This window comes from Cebus imitator, unplaced genomic scaffold (assembly GCF_001604975.1).
Source record: "Cebus imitator isolate Cc_AM_T3 unplaced genomic scaffold, Cebus_imitator-1.0 Scaffold244, whole genome shotgun sequence".
Classification (NCBI taxonomy): Eukaryota; Metazoa; Chordata; class Mammalia; order Primates; family Cebidae; genus Cebus; species Cebus imitator.
The window spans coordinates 911159-934094 of record NW_016107559.1 but is presented as its reverse complement, the minus strand read 5'-3'; positions in this window follow the sequence as shown (position 1 = coordinate 934094).

The following is a 22936-nucleotide window of genomic DNA, read 5'->3' as shown; positions in this document are numbered from 1 at the left end:
TTTATGATGATGATGATTATTATTATTATTATTTTGGAGAGATAGTATCTCACTATGTTACCCAGGCTGGTCTCAAACTCCTGGCCCCAAGCAATCCTCCCACCTCAGCCTCCTAAAGTGCTAGGATTACAGGCATGAGCCACTGCACTTGGCATACAGATTAATACGCCCAAAGTCACAAAGTATGTAAGTGATGGAGACAGAATTCTAACTCAGGCAACAATCATCACTCTTAAGCATCAGGCTATTCCTCCTCAACTTGACCAATTATGGTCCATCTTACGTGTTTACGAAGCTCTAGAAAAGTGCCAAAACTCACTCAATTCCTTATTAAGCTACCCAAGTAGGTATGGGGCAGACAGTCTGTCCTACTGAGTAGAGGCCAGTCAATGGCCCCTCCTTCTTTATTAGCCCAGGGAGGCTGTGCCTCTTCTGAGGACATTTCTAGACCACGTTTCCAGCCCATACCCAAGACAGCCCAAGGCAGGGCTGGCATGGGCACAGTGAGGCCAGTGTAATTTTCTGAAGGGAGATATGCATTTTCTCCAATTCACTTTCCAGTGATTAATGGAGACCCCAAAGCTCCACATTCTACATTAAATGGAATAGTTGACTTCAGCATGGAAACATTTTAGGGAATATAACACCAGATACCTGCCCTTTCTGTGAAAGAACTGAGGAAAGTGAACTGAATATAGCTCCAGGAGCATTCCTTGCTTTTAAAAGAAGCAAAGAGAAACTTCAATTGGAGCTATTGGAAGAGGCTAGCTTCAAATATTTTTCTTCTATTTGGGAAGCACTGACCAAATGTGCCATACAACATCCCCACCCTAGCACCACTACCACCACAATCCCAGCCCCCAAATCACCCAGGAATATACCAGAACATGTGTTGGCCATGTATGGCTTGGGTCTATTCAATCCAAAGCTGATGGCTGGTTCATGGGGTTGAAGAAACTGCAACAGGGATAGTGGTAATAGTCAACACTGAGTCAGAAAATACCCAGAGAGATCAGCAGAGTAGGTTTAGTCCCTCTCAGAGGCAGATAATGTCCACTTTCCCACTGAAAAATGCACGGGGTATGGAAACAGCAAATTTGAGCTGGGATTTACACACTCAGCAACCTACCAGCCAGGCTAATAAAGAAAAATTGTGACTAGGGACTAGGGTTAGACCTCAGCAGTGGAGGAACCATAAGGAACCAGTCTGAAGGTATCTCCATTCCATACTTGCTTTCTCTACTAACAACAGGCAGCCCCAGCTAAAGATGGGTTGAGGCAGAACTGAGCTGTGAGCTTCCTATGGTGACCTCTGATGCTGAGTTCTGTGGGAGTTCAGTCAGGATGGTGGGAAGGATCACAAAATTATAGAACATAGCCTTCTTGGAAGGCCCAGAGGTTTGCATAGTTTCAGTAGAAGTTTCAGCTGAAGGCAACGCCTAATCCCCTTTACCTTTATTGATAAAGAAAAGCAAATAACTAGGAAATGCAGGGGAGTTTATCCAAATAAGTTGTTTACCCATGTGGTCCTAAAACTAACCTTTAATCTTTCGTGGGCTAGATGGCTCTCTCCAAGAAGGGCGACCAGATTTATCACCCACAAATGGTGTTTGCTTTAGACCTCAGAACCTGGTATTTAATCATTATCCACAATGTGTTGACTCAGAGCCTCTGTTGTTCAATCTAAACTGAATAAATTATACCCGTAGGGCCAGCTGGTCAGGGCTGTGGCTACTATCTCTTTACAGCACTCTCCTCGAGTGCCTAGAAGCAGCCACGGACCTCTAAGCCAGCTCTTTCACTGAATGTTGGTGTTTGAGTACATTTGTTCCTCATTTCTGGGTTGGGGACTGAGGGGTCTGTGGTTCAGACCCGACAGAGTTCCACTTCAGAGATCATCACTTACAGCTATGGGACAAGGGGCAGGTCAAGGAGCATCTCTGATACTTGATTTCCTTGTCACTCATGGAAGAGAATCATCCCAACCTTGATGGAGTTGTCTAAGGAATTAAATAATGAAATAAGGTTCACCCATAACTATGCAGGTTTGAGCTCCTTGAGGGTGATGGCTTTTCCACCACTGGCTTTTGACATCAGGTCTGGCATACTATAGGTTACTGAGTTCTGAATGATATAATGAACGAACAAAATGAATGCCGCCTGTGCACCAAACATTGCACTAGTTGCTCTATAACTACTGTATCTTATTAGAAAATAAAGGGCTCAGATACAATCCCATTGGTCACAAACCCAAGTCTTCCAAGATGATTCCTTGACCCTTTTTTCGCCTCACTGTGCAACTGATTCTTTAAAGTGGGAGTGGAATTTTAGGCAGGAATTGACTAAGTGGGAGAGGAATTGGGATCGTGGCTTGTTTCCATTAGCTCTATCCAAAGGGCCTTTTTTCTCCCTTGTGTCAATCTAATTGCTCGCATCACTCACTTATTCATTTGTTCACCTGTAGTTTCCTGAGCTCCTACTCTGTGCCAGATCCCATGAAGTCAGTGCCCTCAGTCCTGTCCTAGAGAAGCTCACCTTTGAGGGTGCTGCATCTGTGGCACTCTAGACAAGAACACGCAGCCCACGCCGAGCCTCCAAATTACAGCAATGTTCTCAGGAGCAGCTGGGATTTTATTTTTCATTTCCTCTGCACACCCGTCTCCCCACATTTAGTTGATACGCTCTAAAGAACAGGCCCTGACACCTGGGGGTATGTTTTTGAAAAATGTGTGGACCATATGCATACCTAACATGCAGCAGGACCGTGGAGAAATTGGTACAATGCGGCTTGGCACCAGCCAGCATTTTTTTTTTTTTTAATTCCTTAACATCTTGCCTACAAATTGCATCCTCAAGCACTTCAGAGAGTTGAATCACCCCCAAATGCTTATAGCTTATTTCATTATGCTTTATTTGGGGCTTTAAAGGAGGGGGGAGCAGAGAATGTCAGGAACAGTTTAGCAGCATCAGGGCTGATTAGGTTGAAGAGCATTCAAAGAAATTTATTTCTATATTCATTTTGTTACCAAGATCATGTGTTTCGCTGAAAGCAATCCTGTGATTGCCTTACAAGTATGTTTCCTAACCTCTCATGAGCCCATTAGCCATTGTTTGGCTGCCTTTTATTAATTTTTAAAAAGGAAAAGAGGACAGAGTTAGTGAGCATTCCTAAGGCTGAAGCCAGGGTCGAGCAGGCCCTGTTCTAGGAATGGGGAAATTCAGCTTCCAGCCACTCTATTACTTCTAAGCTGTGTAACCTTGGCAAACCATTGTACTTCTCTGGGCTTCTGCTGTCACCCTTTTTTAAATGCAGCAGCAGTGATAATGTCCATCTCCATGAAGCTGTACTGCTTACAAAGCTCTGGCACATGCATTGTCTTAGAGGCATCATGTCAACCATAGCATGGAATCACAGCTCACACAGTGTGAGCTGTGTGGCCAAAAGCAAGTTAACTGATCTCTCTGAATTTCAATTGTCTTGTAAAATGAGACGGGAATGGAAGAGCAAGTGGGAGACTCAAATGAGGCAAGGGATCTCAAATTTCTTTTCAAATAGTTGTGTAAGCATTGCGACTCGGGTTTCCCTTGGCCCCACCTCCCACTCCATTATCTCCAGCATTTCTCCCAGCTTCTCTGAATGAACAAATGCATAATATAGAACAGTGTACATGCTGTGCAAGGGAAATTTCCAGATAAGTCTCTTAGCCACTTCCAGCCAAATTGCTTTCCTCAATCCCTCCTCTGTAGAAGCAGCCATGTCAAATCATGCAAATATTGTCACTATTATCATTGTCATCATTCACCATATGATAGACCCCATTATTCTGAATTCTTATGACTCCATGATTTAAAGATTGTCTTTTGATGATAACCACAGGAGGCTCTAACTCAAGTGGATTATAATAGGACATAGTGTTTCAACAAATAGCTAACATCTCCACTCTGATTTCCAAGATGCTTTCACAATGCATTCATTACTTGAGCCACCTAACAGCCTTCTGTTGTAATTAATTTTATGTCCATTTTACAGATAATGAAACTAAAGCTCAGAGAGGTGAAGTGACTTGCCCCAAGAAACACAGTAAGTGGCAGATCAGACCCAGGTTTTCACATTCTCCATCTGGTAACTTTCTACTCCCACTCTGTCTCTGGTATAGGACAGAGGGTTACACGGTAAAGAAACCTGCCCTAGCTCTGCTTCCCCCACAACCCTCATTTGGGGTGGGGGGATCCCCACAGCTAGCATTTTGCTTCCCTTCCTGGTGAAAACAAGAGAGAGAAGAAAGTGAGAAGGTTCTAGACAGAAGGTTTCTGCCTAACCCTCAATTTTTTTTCTTGTGACCACTAAAAACAGCTCTTCAGCCTACACTGCCAAAATGGCTCTAACATTTATACATATGAAAGCTTTTTGCTTCTTTTTTTTTTTTTTTTTAAGGATGGTATGCTTCTCTTTAGTCCAACTTCTGAAGCTAGGCCCAAGACCATTTACTCTTCACTGTCAGACACACGATTCAACTGCATTTCTCACCTTTCAGAGCTCAATGACCACAACTTGGAAAAACATACCTAAAGGCTCCTGCATTGTTTTATATATTTCTATCAGGAACCAGTTGCTATTAGGATGATAGAAAAATTATTTTAAACCATATTGCAGACAAAGAAAGCAAGGCGTTAACTCTTTTGAGTCCACCACCTGTGTAGCTTCTGTAAGAGGCCATCAGTCCTTGCAGTATAAGAGAAAGAGACCATCACCCCATTCTCCAGGTGAAGAATGAGACTCACAGAGGCTGACCAGCTTTCCCAGGGGTCCACAGGTAGAGCAGTGCAGGGTTTAAAGCCCAATCTGATTGAATCCAAAACCTAAGCTTTTAGTTGCAACATAAGCATGTGCACCAGCTATGCACACTAAGTCACATGCTTCCCGCAAAGGCATCTCCACTTCTGGCTGGTTATAACTAAGAGAAGAAGAAAGGACTCTGTTTCCTGCTAAAGGTGGTTTATGTAAGCTGAGAATTAAGCAGGAGGGAAGGGAGAGGTTAAGGAAACCACGGAAGTCTCACTAGATATGGCCACAAATCCCACCTGGAAGGTAAAGGAGAGGTTAAACTGAACAGGAGGAAAATGGAGTGGGGAGAAGCCCCAGGAATGGCTTCTCTCCAGCCCTTCTGAGAAACAGTCATCATTCCCACTGCAAGTTCCGCTGCCCAGCCGGAAAGGGGTGCAGTGGCCACAGGTCCTATCCACCCAGATTCCTCCTGGCTCTGCCCACCTTCCCAATCTAAGCACGAACCTGGCCTCCTCCCACTGCCCTAAACTTTAAACCACACTAGATTCTAGTTACCAGATACAGAATTGGAAAACCTGAGGCCCATCTGCAATCTGCCACTTACTGTGTGGCCTTGGGAAAGTCACCTCGCCCCACTGAGCTCCTTCCCACTCCCGGCCCAGTAATCCATGGGCGTGTGTCAAGACATGTCAATTTTGTTTTGGTTTTTTTTTCCTCCAATGTTTTCACCCATAGCAATGCCCTGGAAAGCATCCTGTGCTTCCTATATTCCTTCTTCCTCTGACAGTGAGATTTATGAAAAGATGCCTGTCATGGAAATACACCTCTCAGTTTATAAAAAGTATTCTTTTTTTACTATATCTTGCAAAATATATCAATATAGCACTTTTTAAGTATCTACTCTGTTCCAGACATTATGATCTTAGGCATAATTTTATTTTAATCCTTTGGTAAATGTATTATTCTTATACCTACTCTACAGATAAGGTCAATGAGCCTCACACAGATTAAGAGACTTGCCTAAAGTTGTCCAGGTAATACCAAGATTCTACCCCAAGTCTTCTAGCTGTGATGTCCATGTTCTTTTCAATGCCCCCTATGCCATTTATGGAGTCATTTGAGAGGGAGGAACCTTACTCAAAAACATGGCACTGAATAATCTTGCAGAATTATGCAAATGATAATTGTATTAGTCTGGGTTATATGAGCAGCAGATATCAAGACAAAATTAAAGGTGCCATAAATGCGTTAAAGGAAACAGCCTCAAGAAAAAACATGGCAAGAGAGGGAAACCTGGAAGAGCCATAGGTAGTAGATCAGATATCAGGTCACAATGCAGATCTGATCCTGAGTGAAAGAGAGAGGGAAGGAAGAAGAGAGGGCAGACTGGGTAGAAGTATCTCAGATGCCATTCAGGCCTAAGAAAAGTTTGACCAGGCCATTTCAGGGAGTCCTCAGGCCAAAGTCGTCCCTCAAGGCATTCCCCACCACCCAGGAACAGGCCCCCCTTTAGTATCTATGCCAAGTTGAGTCACCGGCTAAGAATAACCTTGGCATAAATGCAGTGATGAACTTCAGAGAACCTGGGCTGTTGGCTGATCACATTCCCTATAGTCAGAGAGGCTGCTTCTCATGGCTTCCATGATAATTTTCTACAAAATCATGTAAAATATTTAGAACTCTTTCAAAACACTCGTAATTTTATTCATAAATCCGGTTAGACATGTTGCCATTTTTTATAAATATAAAATATAAAACTAGCCAATATAATAAAATAAAACCCTTATAAGAGACATGGATTCAGGACAGAAGACAATTCACGATATCCTGTATATGATAAAACTCAACTCTGATAAGAATACAGAATGTAGATGATAATAGAGTTCTGTGATGGGTGGGTGTCTCCTTTCCCATCCTAACTAGCTCAAATGGAGTATTCCTGTTTCTGGTGTACCTGAAGGGCTAGTTCATCAAATAAATTGCAAAGGATCATTATAGCATACAGACCCTAAGGTGACCCCCAATCCTTGGTGTTCATACTCTTTGATATCCCTTCCTGAATGTGAAGGGGACCTATGATTTGCTTCTCACCAATAGAATAAGGCAAAAGCTATGAGATGTCACTCTCATGATATTATGGTATGTAAGACTCTGTCTACTTTGTCAAGGCCAGTAGGGTTACTCTTGCTTCCTGCAGGCCTTGACAAAGCTAGCTGCTATACTGTGAACTGCTTATGGAGAGGGTCATGTGGTAGGGAACTTGGACAGCCTAGAGAAGTGAAGCTTTTGGTTCCCACAACCAGAAGCAAACAAATTCTGCCAAAGATCCAGTGAGCTTAGGAGCATATTCTTCCCCAGTTGAGCCTCCTGAATGAAGCCCAACTGACACCTTGATTGCTGTTTTGTGAGACCCTGAACAGAAGAAACAGGGCCAGACAGCTGACCCACATAAACTGTAAGATAATACATGCATGTTTTCTAAACCACTAAGTTTATGGTAATTTGTTACACTGCACCACATAACACAGTCATAAATATGCTTTGTGATAGACACTGTTCTAAGCACAGCAGTCATATTAAGCCTAGTTAGGCTAAGAACTCAGTCCTAAACAGGGGTAATGGGAGGTGAACTAGTCAAACAGAGATGATAGTTATACCTAAACTACAATATAATTTACAAAGTGTTGTGATGGACTTATAAACAAATTTCTGAAGCCATGTTGCCACAGAAGCAATTATTTCTACCCTACAGAGTTGGGAAAAGCATTACAGACACAACATCTAAACTGAGAAGTAAGTTCTAACACAGTGAAATCATTTCACATTCACAGAAAGTTCTATACTTTGGGTTAAAATAACAGCATTCTTGACACAATGGATATTTGTTTTCAATGTCCACTGAAACTCTAAGAGAAACAGTTTCTCCATCATGAAAGAATGTCATAATTAAGAATATTTTTACATTGGACTTTCTACTCTGCATCCCTAACTTAGCAAAAGACACACCTGTGCCTCTTTCCTACATAGGGTGTGAAAGAATTGCTTGCAAGACTCAGGAAAATGAAACAACTGTTGGCAACGTCACTGAGGAGGGTTTTCCTCACACAACTGCCCGTCTCCATAGTGACTGTAAGCCACAGTCTGCAAACAGTTACCTCGATTGCATTACACATCCCTACAAACTCCCACAGAGGGAATCCTTGTTGATCTCTTAGTCTCCATGGTATCTGTTCCTTCTGTGATCTTTGACATCCTCTAAGCATGTGTGTACATGCATGTATGCATATTAATGTGTGCACTGAAGCTTAGTGCATGCTGCCCTTTGCTTTTGATGGGAGACAAAACATGCTTGAGGAGTGACTAGTGTAATCTTTGTGATGAAAATGATATAGTAATCCCTGCCCTAGTGAAAGGTCTGTGGTTGCTCATAGGATCAGCTGAAAAATTCCTTCGGATTGACTGATGGGAATGTAGTATGATTGAATCTCCCCAGAGAAGAGTACATCTGCAGGCACTAAAACTACATTTAAATTTTGGACTCAATAGAAAAATAACTCATAACGGGTCAGTTTTGCTCAGTTTCCAAAGGCAGTCACCTTTGGAATGGAAAGTAGTATGCATATGCATGACATTTGCTCTAAATGACTAACATTTACAGTCTTGAGGGTGCAGCCATCTCACCCAGAAGACTCAACAAGAGAGTCATCATCGGAATGATTTCTAAATGTTACAGTTGTATTTCTATTTGGACACTGAGGAATCAGCACCATTACAATTTGGGAGCCATCAGTGCTCCTCAAGCTTTAACATGAATGCAAATGGCTCTGCAGGTCTTGTGAAAATGCAGCTTCTGATTCAGTGTGTGAGGCTGGACATTCTGCACTTGTAACATGTCCCCACGTGATGCTAATGATGCTGGTCCAGGGACCACTGAGCCACAAGGCAGGTTCTAAGGAGTTTTCACTGTGGTTGGGACATGCAAAGATTATAGTGAAGACTCTCAGTAATGACATAATTTATGTAAAATGCCACACATGGAACATGTACTTGATCAATGTTGTTTCCCTCCTTTGCAAAATGTTTCCACCCTCATTAGCTCATTTGGACTGTCGCACAACCTTTCAAGGTAGTTGGGGAAGAAACTGGGTATAACCTCCATTTTAAAGATAAGAAAACAATTTTAGGGAGGTGAAAAATTTGCTCAAATTTATGGAGCTAATAGGGCAAAGTCAGGAATTGAACCTTTATCCTCTAATTTCCAGACCTGTGTTCTTTCCATCACACCATACTGAGAGGCTTCATATCCACATTAGGAATGTCACCTAATTGATTCAAGATGAAGACCATCATGTTTTATTTTTGAAACCCAGAAAAAACACTGAAATCAAAACCTGGCACAGACACTATTCTACCCGCCTCCCCCAAAAAAAAAAAAAAAAAAAAACTCTATAGGCCAGTCTCAAAAACATAGAAGCAAAAAATCCTAAATAAAATATTATCAAATCAAACCCAGCCATGTATTTGAAGAATAATACAGAATGACTAAGTAGAGTTTATTCCAGGAATGTAGGATAGTTTAATGTGAGGAACTGTATTAACATAATTCATCACATCAACAGGTCAAAGGAGAAAAACCATATGATCACAGCAGAAGATGCCAAAAAGACATTTGATAAAATCCAATTGTCATTCAAGATTTAAAAACAAACAAACAAAAAAAAATCTGGGAATTGAAATCTACTTCTTTAGCATGAGAAAGAAAAACTACCTGAAAGCAACAGCCAGTAATCTACTTAACTGTGAAACACTAGGAAGAACTGCCAACCCTCACTCCTATTTTTTTTCACCTTGTTTTAGAAGTTTTAATCAATGCAATAAGACAGGAAAAATAAATAAGGGATAGAAATAGTTTAAAGGAGGAAATCAGATTATAATTATCTTCAGATGCTAAGATTTCTCTCCTAGAAAAATCGCACAGAATTTATTTTAGAAGTACTAAAAAGAGCTCAGTGGGATCAGCAAGATCAGCAATGACTAGTTGGAAAACAGTACTTTTAAAAGATTCCATTTAAACTAAGAAACACCAAAATAACTGAAATATCTGCTAACAAACTTAAGTAATATTCACTGAACGTCAGAATTTTACAGTGAAGCATAAAACAAGGATTGAATAAATGGAGAGAAATTCCACGCTCCTGAAGTGTCAGGCTATGTAAAGCTGGTCAGCCTTCACATTACTTTACAGATGTACTTCTTTTTCAATCAAAATTACAATGGTATTCTTGGAACTTGAGAAAACAATACTTAAGTTCAGCTACCATAGAAAAGTGAGTGTGTGAGAACTGTCAAGAAAGTATTGAAAAAGAAAGATAATGTGAATAAACTTGCTCTACCAGATTTTAAGATGTACTATAAAGCTGCAACGTAATATTGCTGTAAAGGTGCCAGAAGAGAAAGACAGATCAAAGTAGCAGAAGAAAAAGCTCAGAGAGGGCCCCAAGTATAACTACTTAAGAATTTATTAAAGGACAAAAATAACCTTTATATTTCATGGAAGATTTTGTTGAACTAATGGATTAGCTATGTGAAAGTAAATTAAGTCACACTTTTAGCTTACTTCATAGACCAAAATAAGCTACAGTTGGATTTAAGAGTCAATGTTTTTAAAGAAATCATAAATAGAATATATATTTTTGATATATTTATATGGGTCTGTGTGTATATATAGCATTTGTGATATATATACACAGACACAAATACATATTTTTAGAATATACACATAAATATCATAAATAGAGTATAAATTTTATTTATATATGTACATATACACACAGACAGACACTCATACACATAATGGCCTCCTTAAAGTAAGAAAACTTAAGGAGAAATACTGATACATAGAACTATCTGAAAATAAGAAACATTTCTACTGACGAGAAAAAAATGACAAACTAGAAAGCAAATAAAACATATGATAGGTAAGGAATATCTTTAATACATTTAGAAGATTTTATAGTACAATGTGAAAAAGAATAGCCCTATCTTATAAAAAAGGGAAATCTATATGGAGCCAGTCTCCAAAACAATAAATATAGTCAATAAATTATATGAATAAATGTTCAACTTTATTATTAAATAAAACCATTCAAATTAAAAGTTTAAGATGAGGTATGTTTTCCTTAAAGTTGGCAAAGACTATAACTCATTGACGGTGTTTAGAAACTGACATTTTTGTTCACTGCTAAGAACATAAATTAGTACACATTTTTTAAAAGGCAATTAGCAATATGTCTCAAAAGTCTTGAGATACCAGTAGTCTTACACCAAGCAGTTCCATCTCTACAGATCACCCCCTAAAATTTTATAAAATACAAGATGTATGTAACTAAGTATACGATATACGTAGGAATACATTATAGTGTTATTCACAATAAAAACTATTGATGCTTTAAATGGTATTAAACAAATCAATTACGGTCAAATCTATTCAAGGGACTGCAATGAAGTCATTGAATCATTGAATTAGCCTATTTACTGACATGAGAAAGTGTTTAGAATACATGACTAAGGCTTTTAAAAGTAAGGAATGGCCGGGCACAGTGGCTCATGCCTGAAATCCGAACACTTTAGGAGACCGAGTCGGGTGGATCACTTAAGATCAGGAGTTCTTGAACAGCCTGGTCAACATGATGAAACGCTGTCTCTACTAAAAATACAAAAATTAGCCGGGTGTGGTGGCACATGCCTGTAATCCCAGCTACTCAGGAGGCTGAGACAAAAGAATCACTTGAACCAGGAGGTGGAGGTTGTGGTGAGCTGATATCATGTCACTGCGCTCCAGCCTGGGCAACAGAAGACGACTCCATCTCAAAAAAAAAAAAAGTGAGGTATGAAATAATAGCATGCACTGTTTGTTAGCATTTTGACAAAATACAGACATAGAAAAAAACTGAAATATTTACAGTGATTATCTTAAAGTGATTGAATAGTAAGTGATCTGTTTACTTTTCCATTTGTTTTTCTGCATTCTGCCGTTTTGGCACATTAAGCATGAACTGCTTTTGTAATAACCACAGAAATTATGTGTGCACACATGCATCTTGTTTTAAAGAGACAACCAGGAGCTAGCGTTTCATTCTGAGGAGAAGAGTGACACAAGCTGAACATAGGAGAATTTGTTCTCACTGCTGGCAGTGGGTTAGGCTGAAGGAGTGAAAACTTGAAAAGAAGATGCACATCTGACTTCTGCTGGTGCAATTACAGAGTAAGATCTTTAGGGCACAGCCCAGAGATGGCTACCAGGTTGAAGCAGGTGAGATCCGGGAAGACAGTTGAAGGTGAATCATCAGGAAGAAGTGATAGAGAAATAAAGATGTTGCCACCTGTGGGGAGTGAGGGTGGGGTGAGGCCTAAGGACAAAAGGCTGTGCAGCCACAATGAAGCGGATGAGCAGGAATGCAGAAACAGATCATCTTCAATGTGGACGCAGCTGCAAAAGTGGAGCCTGAATGTGACAAGGGGCAGGGCACAAGCTTTGCTTGGGATGGAGGTTCAGAGTTTCCCTAGGACACTTCCTCTCATGTGAACAATTTTTTTTTTTTTGCCATTAAAAAAATTAAGAATAGCCTTAATATTTTTAGAGCAGTTTAGGTTTACAGAAAAAAAATGTACAAAAAATATGGGGGCAGCAGGGGCAGTGGCTCATACCTGTAAGCGCAACACTTCGGGAGGCCAAGGTGGGCAGATCGCTTGAGTTCAGGAGCTCAAAATCAGCCTAGGCAACATGGTGAGACCCCCCACATCTCTACAAAAAATACACCCAAAAAATTAGCCAGGTGTGGTGACATATACCTGTGGTGCTAGCTACTCGGGAGGATGACCTGAGCCCGGTGAGGGGCAGAGGTTGCAGTGAGCTGAGATCATGTTACTGCAACTCCAGCCTGGGCAACAGAGTGAGACCCCCATCTCAATAATAATAAATAGCCAGTCAGGCAGCATTCATTGTAAAGATGCACACTGGATGCAAAATATTATCCCAAAACCCAGTTTAAAACCTAACCTCAGAGCTCTCCACCTGTCCACCCATATAAGACAGTTTTTCTCATGAATGTTAAGGAAGTAGAATCCTTCCTGTGCCCCCAGTAAAACTATTTGGTGTCCTTGGTAAATTTTTATTGTATTCTTGACTTGAAGTGGCAGCAAAATGTACTCAGAAGATGATTAGATTCTGGTTCAGAAAGCTAGAGTTTGAATCTTAAAATTTGTCCAGGTTACTGACCACGTAAATTGATGATAATAACCTTGGCTCACAGGTTTGCTATAATGAGGTCAAGCGTAAGAAAGCCTAACATATAGTAGGCATTCAGTAAATATTCTTTTCCTTGCAATAATACAGCATCTCAAGTTTTAGAATATCTGCCACAGGCAAGATTCCAGATGTGCAAAACATGTTTATGACCTCAGATTCCATTTTACAAGATTCATATCTGGACCTTGGGTAGTAACTTCAGTTGAGAAGGTGTTAGTTTTTTTTTTTTTCCTCACCTCATTTCTTTTGCATATACCACCTTTAAAAGCCAAATTGCTGGTTAAAAAGCAACTCCTAGAGGCTTGCTTCGTATCATGTAACAATGAGACAGCTCGAGAATCAAGTTCAAACCTACTTTAGCTAGCGATGAGTTTGAGGGATTTGTCAGTTGACTAAACAAGAACACCAGGAAAACTGACAGCCTGTTAATGACGCACAGCCCAGCCTTTCAGCCAGGTTAGGAACAAAAGCATTTGCCGTAAGGACCTAATTTACCACTGGAAAAGATAGCAAATATGTTATTAATGAAAGAATAAATCACTGTCAGGCAAGGAATGACTTCATTTTCTCTCAGGGGTGCTGAATATCATATTTTTCCTGCAAACTGTACCCATAAAGCAGTTCATGAGCATCCTAGGGGAGAGGCCAGATGCAATTCTCCACAGGCCTGAAGCACTGTTCTGTGAGCGGAGCAGCAGATACCCCAGTCTCCTGAAGTTCAGAGCCCTGTCTGTGGGCAGAGAAGGTTGGCCATCTTGGTGGAGCATGGCTTAGAGAACAGCTGTCCTCTGAACCTTCGACACCCTCTAACCATGACAAGAACTAGTTCAAATGCAGATGACCACACATTGGGCTGTGCATGGCTTTCCAAGGAAATACATCCCCTCCGTGGAGTGAGTAAGCCACAAACTCCACAGAGGTCAGGAGCAAGAGTAGAGAGGGAGGAAAATGATTAGAAGGAAAATGAGGAAAGCAGCTGGGTGTTGGAATGGAGAGAGCTAGACGCATGGGAAGATCCAGCAGTAGGAGAAGCTACACAGAGGACAAATGAGCTCTGCTGAAACTGCTAGAGGGATCTGGCTCTGAAGGTAATGGTGTGGGACAGTCAAGGGCAATGGGAGGAATGTGGAATTTGGTGGCAGAAGCCCACCCACACGTCCTAATGGCTATGTTACTTTGAACAACTCGCTCGACTTCTCTGAGCCTCTGCTTCCTCATATGTAAAACAAGGATGTTGATCATCCCTCACAGAGCTGGAATAAAGATTCAAAGTGATGGTGTATGCTAAACCAAAAAACCTGTATACATGTTAGCTGCTTAATCATTACAGAGTTGCATTCATTCTTTCATGAAATGTTCACTGAGTGCTTCCTATAGGCCAAACCCTGTGCTTAGTTGATGACACATGGATGAATTGGTCAAAAGTAACAAGACAAAAGCCCTGCACTTAGGAGCTCTAAATCTAGAGGAACAGACAGAGAAGGAAACACTGTGGAAACACCACCATGCAGGGAGCAGCAGTCTCTTCTGCTAAGAACCAGATAGTAAATACTTTAGGTAGGCGCTGTCTCAACTGCTCTGCGGGTGTAGTCGAAGAGCAGCCACAGGCAATATGGAAAGGAATGAATGTGGCCATGCTCCAAAGGAAGAGGGGTGGGAGCAAGTCCAGAAAGGGAGGTAGGACTGGATTTTGTAGAGCGCTGGAGACTATGTTAAAGTCTTAGATTTTATCCTAAGAGGATACAACTAAATAATGTCCCCCTGTGCACAGTGGCACTGCCCAAAGCCCATTCCTGAGGAATTTAGTATGTTGAAGAAGTGCATTATAAAGTTTCCTGTGCCACAGGGAGGGGAACATCACACACCAGGGTCTGTTGGGGGTGTCAGGGGCAAGGGAAAGGAGAGCATTAGGACAAACACCTAATACACGCGGGGCTTAAAACCTAGATGATGGGTTGATGGGTGCAGCACATCACCACGGCACACGTATACCTGTGTAACAAATCTGCATGTTCAGCACATGTATCCCAGAACTTAAAGTAAAATAAAAATTAAAAAAATAAAAAGTTAGTTTCCTGTGCCAGCCGGATGCGGTGGCTCATGCCTGTAATCCCAGCACTTTGGGAGGCTGAGGCAGGAGAACTGCTTGAACCCAGGAGGCAGAGGTTGCAGTGAGCCAATGTCGCACCACCACACTCCAGCCTGGGCAAAGAGCTAGACTCCATCTCAAACAAAAAAAAGAAAGAAAGAAAAGAAAAGAAAAAAAGTTTCCTGTGCCCTTTGAATCCCACTCTTGGGTATTCTCAATGTCTATCAGCATATTAAAGACTCTCATAGTTCTCCAAGAAAAGAAATCCATTTAATTTTATTAAACTTTTCACATTTACTTGAGTAGAGAAATCTTTTCTCCAAAGAACACTTAGCACAAGCCCCTGGGCCCATGTTGCAAGGTTTGTGCACTTTGGAAAACACTAGCCCATGGGTCAAAAGCAAACTCTTTAGGAGCACATTCATAGCTGTGATCTGCCTCCTGACTCCCTCTCCAGCCTCCCTGCCAGCTGTTCCTAAACACTTGGGACTCTACCAACACCAAGCCACTGGTAGCTCCCTAAACACACTGTGCTATCCATCTCAGACCTCTTCCTTGCCTACCTGCTGAACCCCTTGATCTTAATAATCCAGTTCAAGAAGTTCTCCTTTGTGAAATCATAAACACCATCTCTCTCTCTCTGAACTCATTCTGCCTTACACATGACACACACATGTATGCACACGCGCACACACACACACATATACAGGGCACTATTCCCTTCTCCGTACCACTTTGTATCTGGTGATAAATTCTGTCACAACCCATATCACGTTATATTGTAAACAGTCATCTACCTGTTTGTATCTGTATTACAAGACCATTCCAGTGTCTGGCCAGTACTAGACACTCCATAGATGATCTTCAAACGTATATATTCATTCCTTCATTTATTAATTTCATCTGTGAGAAAAGAACACTATGAGTTCTACCCTTATTGAAGCAGTAGCTAATCTCTCCCATTCGTCTGTGGGAAGGTAAATGTTATTTAATTGGGGTAGATCCAAAGTAATATGAGAAGACATTTCTAGTCTTTGACTCTATGTTAAAAGATAGAAGCTTCATTCACTTCATGTATGGCACATGCAGTTACAGCATTTTGATGAACTGAACTCCTTTGCTATTCTTGTGATCATTTAGCTGCATTGAAAGATCATCACTGAAAGCAGTGTCAGGTGTGTCCCTGTCTTCCTGCCATGTGGTACCAAGGTCAGACTGAAGAGCAGTAGGAAGTATGTCTCATGATTACCTAGGCCAGAGGATCTCAAGCTTGAGCGTGCATCAGAATCACCAGCAGGGCTTGTTCAAACACAGATTGCAGAGCCCCACCCTCCAGTGGCTGATTCAGTAGGTCTGGGGTGGGTCCTTAGAATTTGCATTTCTGACAGTTCCCAGAGGCAGCTGATGCTGCTGGTCCAAGGACCACTCTTTGAGAACTACTGATCTGTGATTGCCTGACTGCTTCCCCATGCCAGTAGTATACTAGAATCTAATTGCTTGAGCCACCTTATTACTGTCATGGGAAGATGGCAAAGACCACCAGCACTAAACTTGGATTCCAAGGATCAGTACTGCCATTCTGCCTTCCAGCAGTGTGACAACTGGCAAATCAAGGAAACTCAGAGTGCCTTAGCTTCTTCCACCAAAAAAAAAAAAAAAAAAGGCAATTCTTTATCACTGTGCACGCTTACTGATTTGCTGTGTGTATGTGAATACAATGGACAATAAATGACTAACAAGTGCCTTTATATCCTGTAAGGCACTAAAAGAATAAGAAATTTGATCGAAAGGGATAAAACAAACATATCTGAGTGGTAATAATAAAACTTTTAAGGTATCTGGAATGATGAGGGTGATTTAGGGGAAGAGTTCAGAGACAAATCTCTCTATATTAATCAAAAAAACAAAAAAAGTTTTCAGACATTAGCAGGTAACAATAGAATTTGACTTTAACCATTGAAATGTTTTGTTGACCAGAGACAGGGAAAATGCCTACCTGATTAGGAAAACATGTTGATGTTGTTTTATTAACAGTATTAATCTGAAATCAAAGATGCAATATATAGATTTTTATCTAAGTTAATTTTATTGTATCTGATCTCACATACTGGCTATTACACATTTCTAAAAGCTGTCTTTGTTGATATCCTGTACATTAATACATAATAAATAGTGCATTTATTAAACCAACCATTGTCAAAGAGAAAGGCCTTGGATATCCAAAGACAGGCTTTTTATGCAATTTAAAATCTAGCATTTATTGACATGAAGAAAAAACTGAATACTTATGGTTTCTCCTTAGTTATATTGCATTCTTAAATGTTTTTGTTTTGAGATAATTGTAGATTCACATGCAGTTTTAAGAAATAGAACTCATGTACCCATTATCCAATTTTCCCAACAGTAGCACCTTGCAAAACTGTAAAAGGTACAGTAATTATCAAAAGCAGGACCTAGACCTTGATATAATCCATTGATCTTATTCAGATTTTATTTGTACTTGTATATGGGTATTCAGCTCTACCCACTTTTATCGAATGTAGGTTCATGCATCCCCACAACAGTCAAGATACACCATAACTTCATCATAAGGATCCCTTGTGTTGCTTTATAACCACACCCAACTTCTTCCCCATCTTCCTTCCCTCACCCCCTGGCAATCAGCAGTCTGTTCTGTACCGCCATAATTTTATCAGTTTAAGAAAGGTATATAGAGTCATGCAGTATATAACCATTTGGGATTTCATTCACCATCTTTCCTTTGAGATTCATCCAAGTTGTATGATTCAGTAGTTTTTTTATTTATGAGTAATACTCCACAGTATAGATGTAACATGGAATTTATCTATTTAACCACTCACTCATTGAATAGAAAAAAATTTTTCAAGGCATGGAGGTGAGAAAATTCAAGTGGTGTCCAGGAAACATTATACATTTTTTTAACTATCCTTCATTGTTAGAAAAATTATTTAAGGAAGAGACAAATAGACCCATTTGGGTTAAAGTAATGAGTTCATCTAGAGCAGATGTTCACAAACTTGTTCTATAAAAAGCCAAATAGTAAATATTCTGGGTTTTGTAAGCTATATAATCTCTTTCACAAGTATTCATCTCTGCTACACAAAAAGCCACCATAGATAATATTCTGATAAATGGGCATAGTTGTGTCCCAATAAAACTTTATTTACAAAAACAGGTCCAGGCCATCTCTGGATTTAGAGAAATAAGAAAAAGTTGACCAGGCAAGTTGAAATTAAATTGTGAAGGACCTTGAATACCAAGTCATTGATTGTAGAATTTGGTAAGCATTTAGATGTCCCTGGAGATTTTTCTGAGCAGATAATTGGTAGAGAAAGGAATGTTTTCATTTTAGAAGATTAATTTGGAAATAATCGATAAAATGAATTCATGGTATAAGCAAGAGTAAATGGAAAAAGGAGATGACTACAGGGATTATCCAAGATAAAAATAAAAAGGGCCTGAACTGGGCTATTATTGGACATAAGAGGAAAGCAGAGAAATAACATTTAAAGGAAGAAATGATAGGCCAGGTATAGTGGCTTAACCCTATACTCCCAATACTTTGGGAGGCTGAAGCAGGAGGATCATTTGAGCTCAGAAGTTTGAGACGAGCCTGGCCAAATGGTGAAACCCAGTCTCTACAAAAAACTTAAAACATTATCTGGGTGTTGTAGTGCATGCCTATAGTCCTACCTACTAGGGAGGCTAAGGCTATAAGATTGCTTGAGCCCAAGAGGTTGAGGCTGCAGTTAGTCATGATCACACCATTGCACTCCATCCTGGGCAACACAGCAAGATCTTGTCAGGGAAAAAGAAAAGAAGAAAGAGAAGGGGGATGGGGAGGAAAAGGGAAGGGAAAGGTAAAGAAAAAGAAAGGGAAGAAAAAAAGAAAAGAAAGGGAAGGGAAAGGAAAAGGGGAGGGAGGGAGGAAAGGGGAGCGTAGGATAGGGAAGGGCAGTGAGGAAAGGAGGGAAGGAAGGAAAGGATTGGGAAATTTACTGAATACCATGACAAGGGAGACAGACAGAAAAAGCAAAAATATCTCAGAGTTTTAATTAAGCCCAAGCTTTGCAATGAAGCTGACCTGAGTTTGAATTTTTTGTTCTACCATTTAATTGAGCAAGTTATGAAATCTCAATGTTGGCTTTCTCATCTGTAAAGGGAGTAAGAACAGTATCTTCTGCACAGTGCAGTTGGCCAGATCAAATGAAGTAATGCAGGCAAAGCTCTTAGCACAATAACTTGTATACACATAGCCATTGTTTATTAAACAGTAGTGATCATAACATCACTTATGCCCAAAGATTAATTATGCCAAAACAGTCCTCTCCAATCTTCAATGTTCTGATAACATCTAATGTTTTCGCTATAAATATCATGAGCATTGAATGGTTAGTTTATTTAACCTTACATTGTTGGACATCTTCCTATGTGAAATAATGCGCATTTTAGCCATTTTGAGTTGAGGCGATTGTTGTTGTTGTTTACAACCAAAATTATTTGAAATCCTTACTGATCCATAATTTGGTATCAAAAGTGGAATACTGTAAGAAATTGGCCCTAAAGATTAAATAGGCTAACTAGTAGAGAAAGTGTCCTAGGCTGAGATGACCCAATTATTTCAGGTTAAGAAGTTGGTGATCTTGTTATATTGCCATGAAACCCCTTTTTTTTTTTTAATTAAAACATTTCTATTTATTATTATTATACTTTAAGTTCTGGGGTACATGTGCAGAGCTTGCAGGATTGTTACATAGGTATACACATGCCATGGTGGTTTGCCTCCATCCCTCCATCACCTACATTAAGTATTTCTCCTAATGTTATCCCTCCCCAATTTTGCCATACCTTGCTATCCCCCTCCCCTAGACCCCCACCCTTCAATAGACCCCAGTGTGTGATGTTCCCTTCCTTGTGTCCATGTGTTCTCATTGTTCAACACCCACTTATGGGTGAGAACATGCAGTGTTTGGTTTTCTGTTCTTGTGTCAGTTTAATGAAACTGATCGTTTCCAGATTCATCCATGTCCCTGCAAAGGACATGAACTCATCCTTTCGTATGGCTGCATAGTATTCCATGGTGTGTATGTGACACATTTTCTTTATACAGTCTATCCTTGATAGGCATTTAGGTTGGTTCCAAGTCTTTGCTATTGTGAACAGTGCCCCTATGAACATACGTGTGCAGGTGTCTTTATAATAGAATAATCCTTTGGGTATATATCCAGTAATGGGATTGCTGGGTCAAATGGTATTTCTATTTCTAGATCCTTGAGGAATCACCATGCTGTCTCCCACAATGCTTGCACTAATTTACACTCCCACCAACAGTGTAAAAGTGTTCCAATTTCTCCACATCCTCTCCAGCATCTGTTATCTCCAGATTTTTTAATGATCACCATTCTAACTGGCGTGAGGTAGTATCTCAATGTGGCTTTAATTTGCATTTATCTAATGACCAGTGATGACGAGCATTTTTTCATGTTTGTTGGCAGCATAAATGTCTTCTTTTGAAAAGTGCCTGTTCATATCCTTTGCCCACTTTTTGAGTTGTTTTTTGCTTGTTAATTTCTTTTAGTTCTTTGTAGATTCTGGGTTTTAGCCCTTTGTCAGATGGGTAGCTTGGAAAAATTTTTTCCCATTCTATTGGTTGCAGGTTCACTCTAATGATTGTTTCTTTTGCTGTGCAGAAGTTCTTAAATTTAATTAGATCCCATTTGTCTATTTTGGTTTTTGTTGCCATTGCTTTTGGTGTTTTAGTCATGAAGTCCTTGCCTATGCCTATGTCCTGAATGGTATTGCCTAGGTTTTCTTCTAGGGTTTTCATGGTGTTAGGTCTTATGTTTAAATCTTTAATCTGGAGTTAATTTTTGTATAATGTATAAGGAATGGATCCAGTTTCAGCTTTCTACACATGGTTAGCCAGTTATCCAAACACCATTTATTAAACAGGGAATCCTTTCCCCATTGCTTGTTTTTGTCAGGTTTGTCAAATATCAGATGGTTGTAGGTGTGTGGCATTATTTCCAAGGCCCCTGTTCTATTCCATTGGTCTATATCTCTGTTTTGGTACTAGTACCCTGCTGTTTTGATTACTGTAGCCTTATAGTATAGTTTGAAGTCAAATAGCATGATGCCTCCAGCTTTGTTCTTTTTGCTTAGGATTGTCTTGGCTATGCAGGCTCTCTTTTGGTTTCATATGAAGAAGTTTACAGTGGTTTTTCCAGTTCTGTGAAGAAGGTCAATGGTAGCTTGATGGGGATAGCATTGAATCTATAAATTACTTTGGACAGTATGACCATTTTCACGATGTTGATTCTTCCGACCCATGAGCATGGAGGGTTTTTCCATCTGTTTGTGTCCTCTCTTATTTCCTTGAGCAGTGGTTTGTAGTTCTCCTTGAAGAGGTCCTTCATGTCCTTTGTCAGTTGTATTCCTAGGCATTTTATTCTCTTTGTAGTAACTGTGAATGGGAGTTCACTCATGATTTGGCTCTCTGTTTTTCTGTTACTGGTGTATAGGAAGGGAAATTTATACCACTGAATGCCCACATAAGAAGTGAGGAAGGATCTAAAATTGACACCCTATCATCAAAATTAAAAGAACTAGAGGAACAAGATCAAACAAATTCAAATGCTAGCAGAAGACAAGAAATAACTAAGATCAGAGCAGAACTGAAGGAGATAGAGACACAAAAAAACCCTTCAAAAAATCAATAGATCAAGGAGCTAGTTTTTTAAAAAGATGAACAAAATAGACCACTAGCCAGACTAACAAAAAAAAGAGAGAATAATCAAATAGATGTAATTAAAAAATGATAAAAGGGATATCACCACCAATTCCACAGAAATACAAACTACCATCAGAGATTACTACAAACAACTCTATGCACATAAACCAGTAAATCTAGAAGAAATGGATAAATTCCTGGGCATGTACACCTTCCCAAGACTAAACCAGGAAGAAGTTAAATCCCTGAATAGACTAATAACCAGGTCGGAAGTTGAGGCAGCAATTAATAGCCTACCAACCAAAAAAATCCAGTTCCAGATGGGTTCACAGCCGAATTCTACAAGATGTACAAAGAGGAACTGGTACCATTCATTCTGAAGCTTCTCCAAATAATACAAAAATAAAGAATCCTCCCTAACTTACCAACATCATCTCAATACCAAAGCCTGGCAGACGCACAACTAAAAAAGAAAATTTCAGGTCAATATCCATGATGAACATCAAAGCAAAAATCTTCAATAAAACACTGGCAACCCAAATGCAACAGCACATCAAAAAGCTTATCCATCACAATCAAGCAGGCTTCATCCCAGGGATGCAAGTCTGGTTCAACAATTTGCAAGTCTATAAATGTAATCCATCACATAAACAGAACCAAAGACAGAAACCAAGATTATCTCAATAGATGCAGAGAAGGCCTTTGACAAAATTTGACAGCACTTTATGCTAAAAACTCTCAATAAACTAGGTGTTGAGGGAACATATCTCAAAATAATAAAAGCTATCTATGACAAACCCACAGCCAATATCATACTGAATGGGCCAAAACTGGAAGCATTCCCATTGAAAACTGGCACTAGACAAGGGTGCCCTCTCTCACCACTCCTATTCAACACAGTATTAGAAGTTCCAGCCAGAGCAATCAGGCAAGAAAAAGAAAGAGTATTCAATGAGGAAAAAAGGAAGTCAAATTGTCTCTATTTGCAGATGTCATGATTGT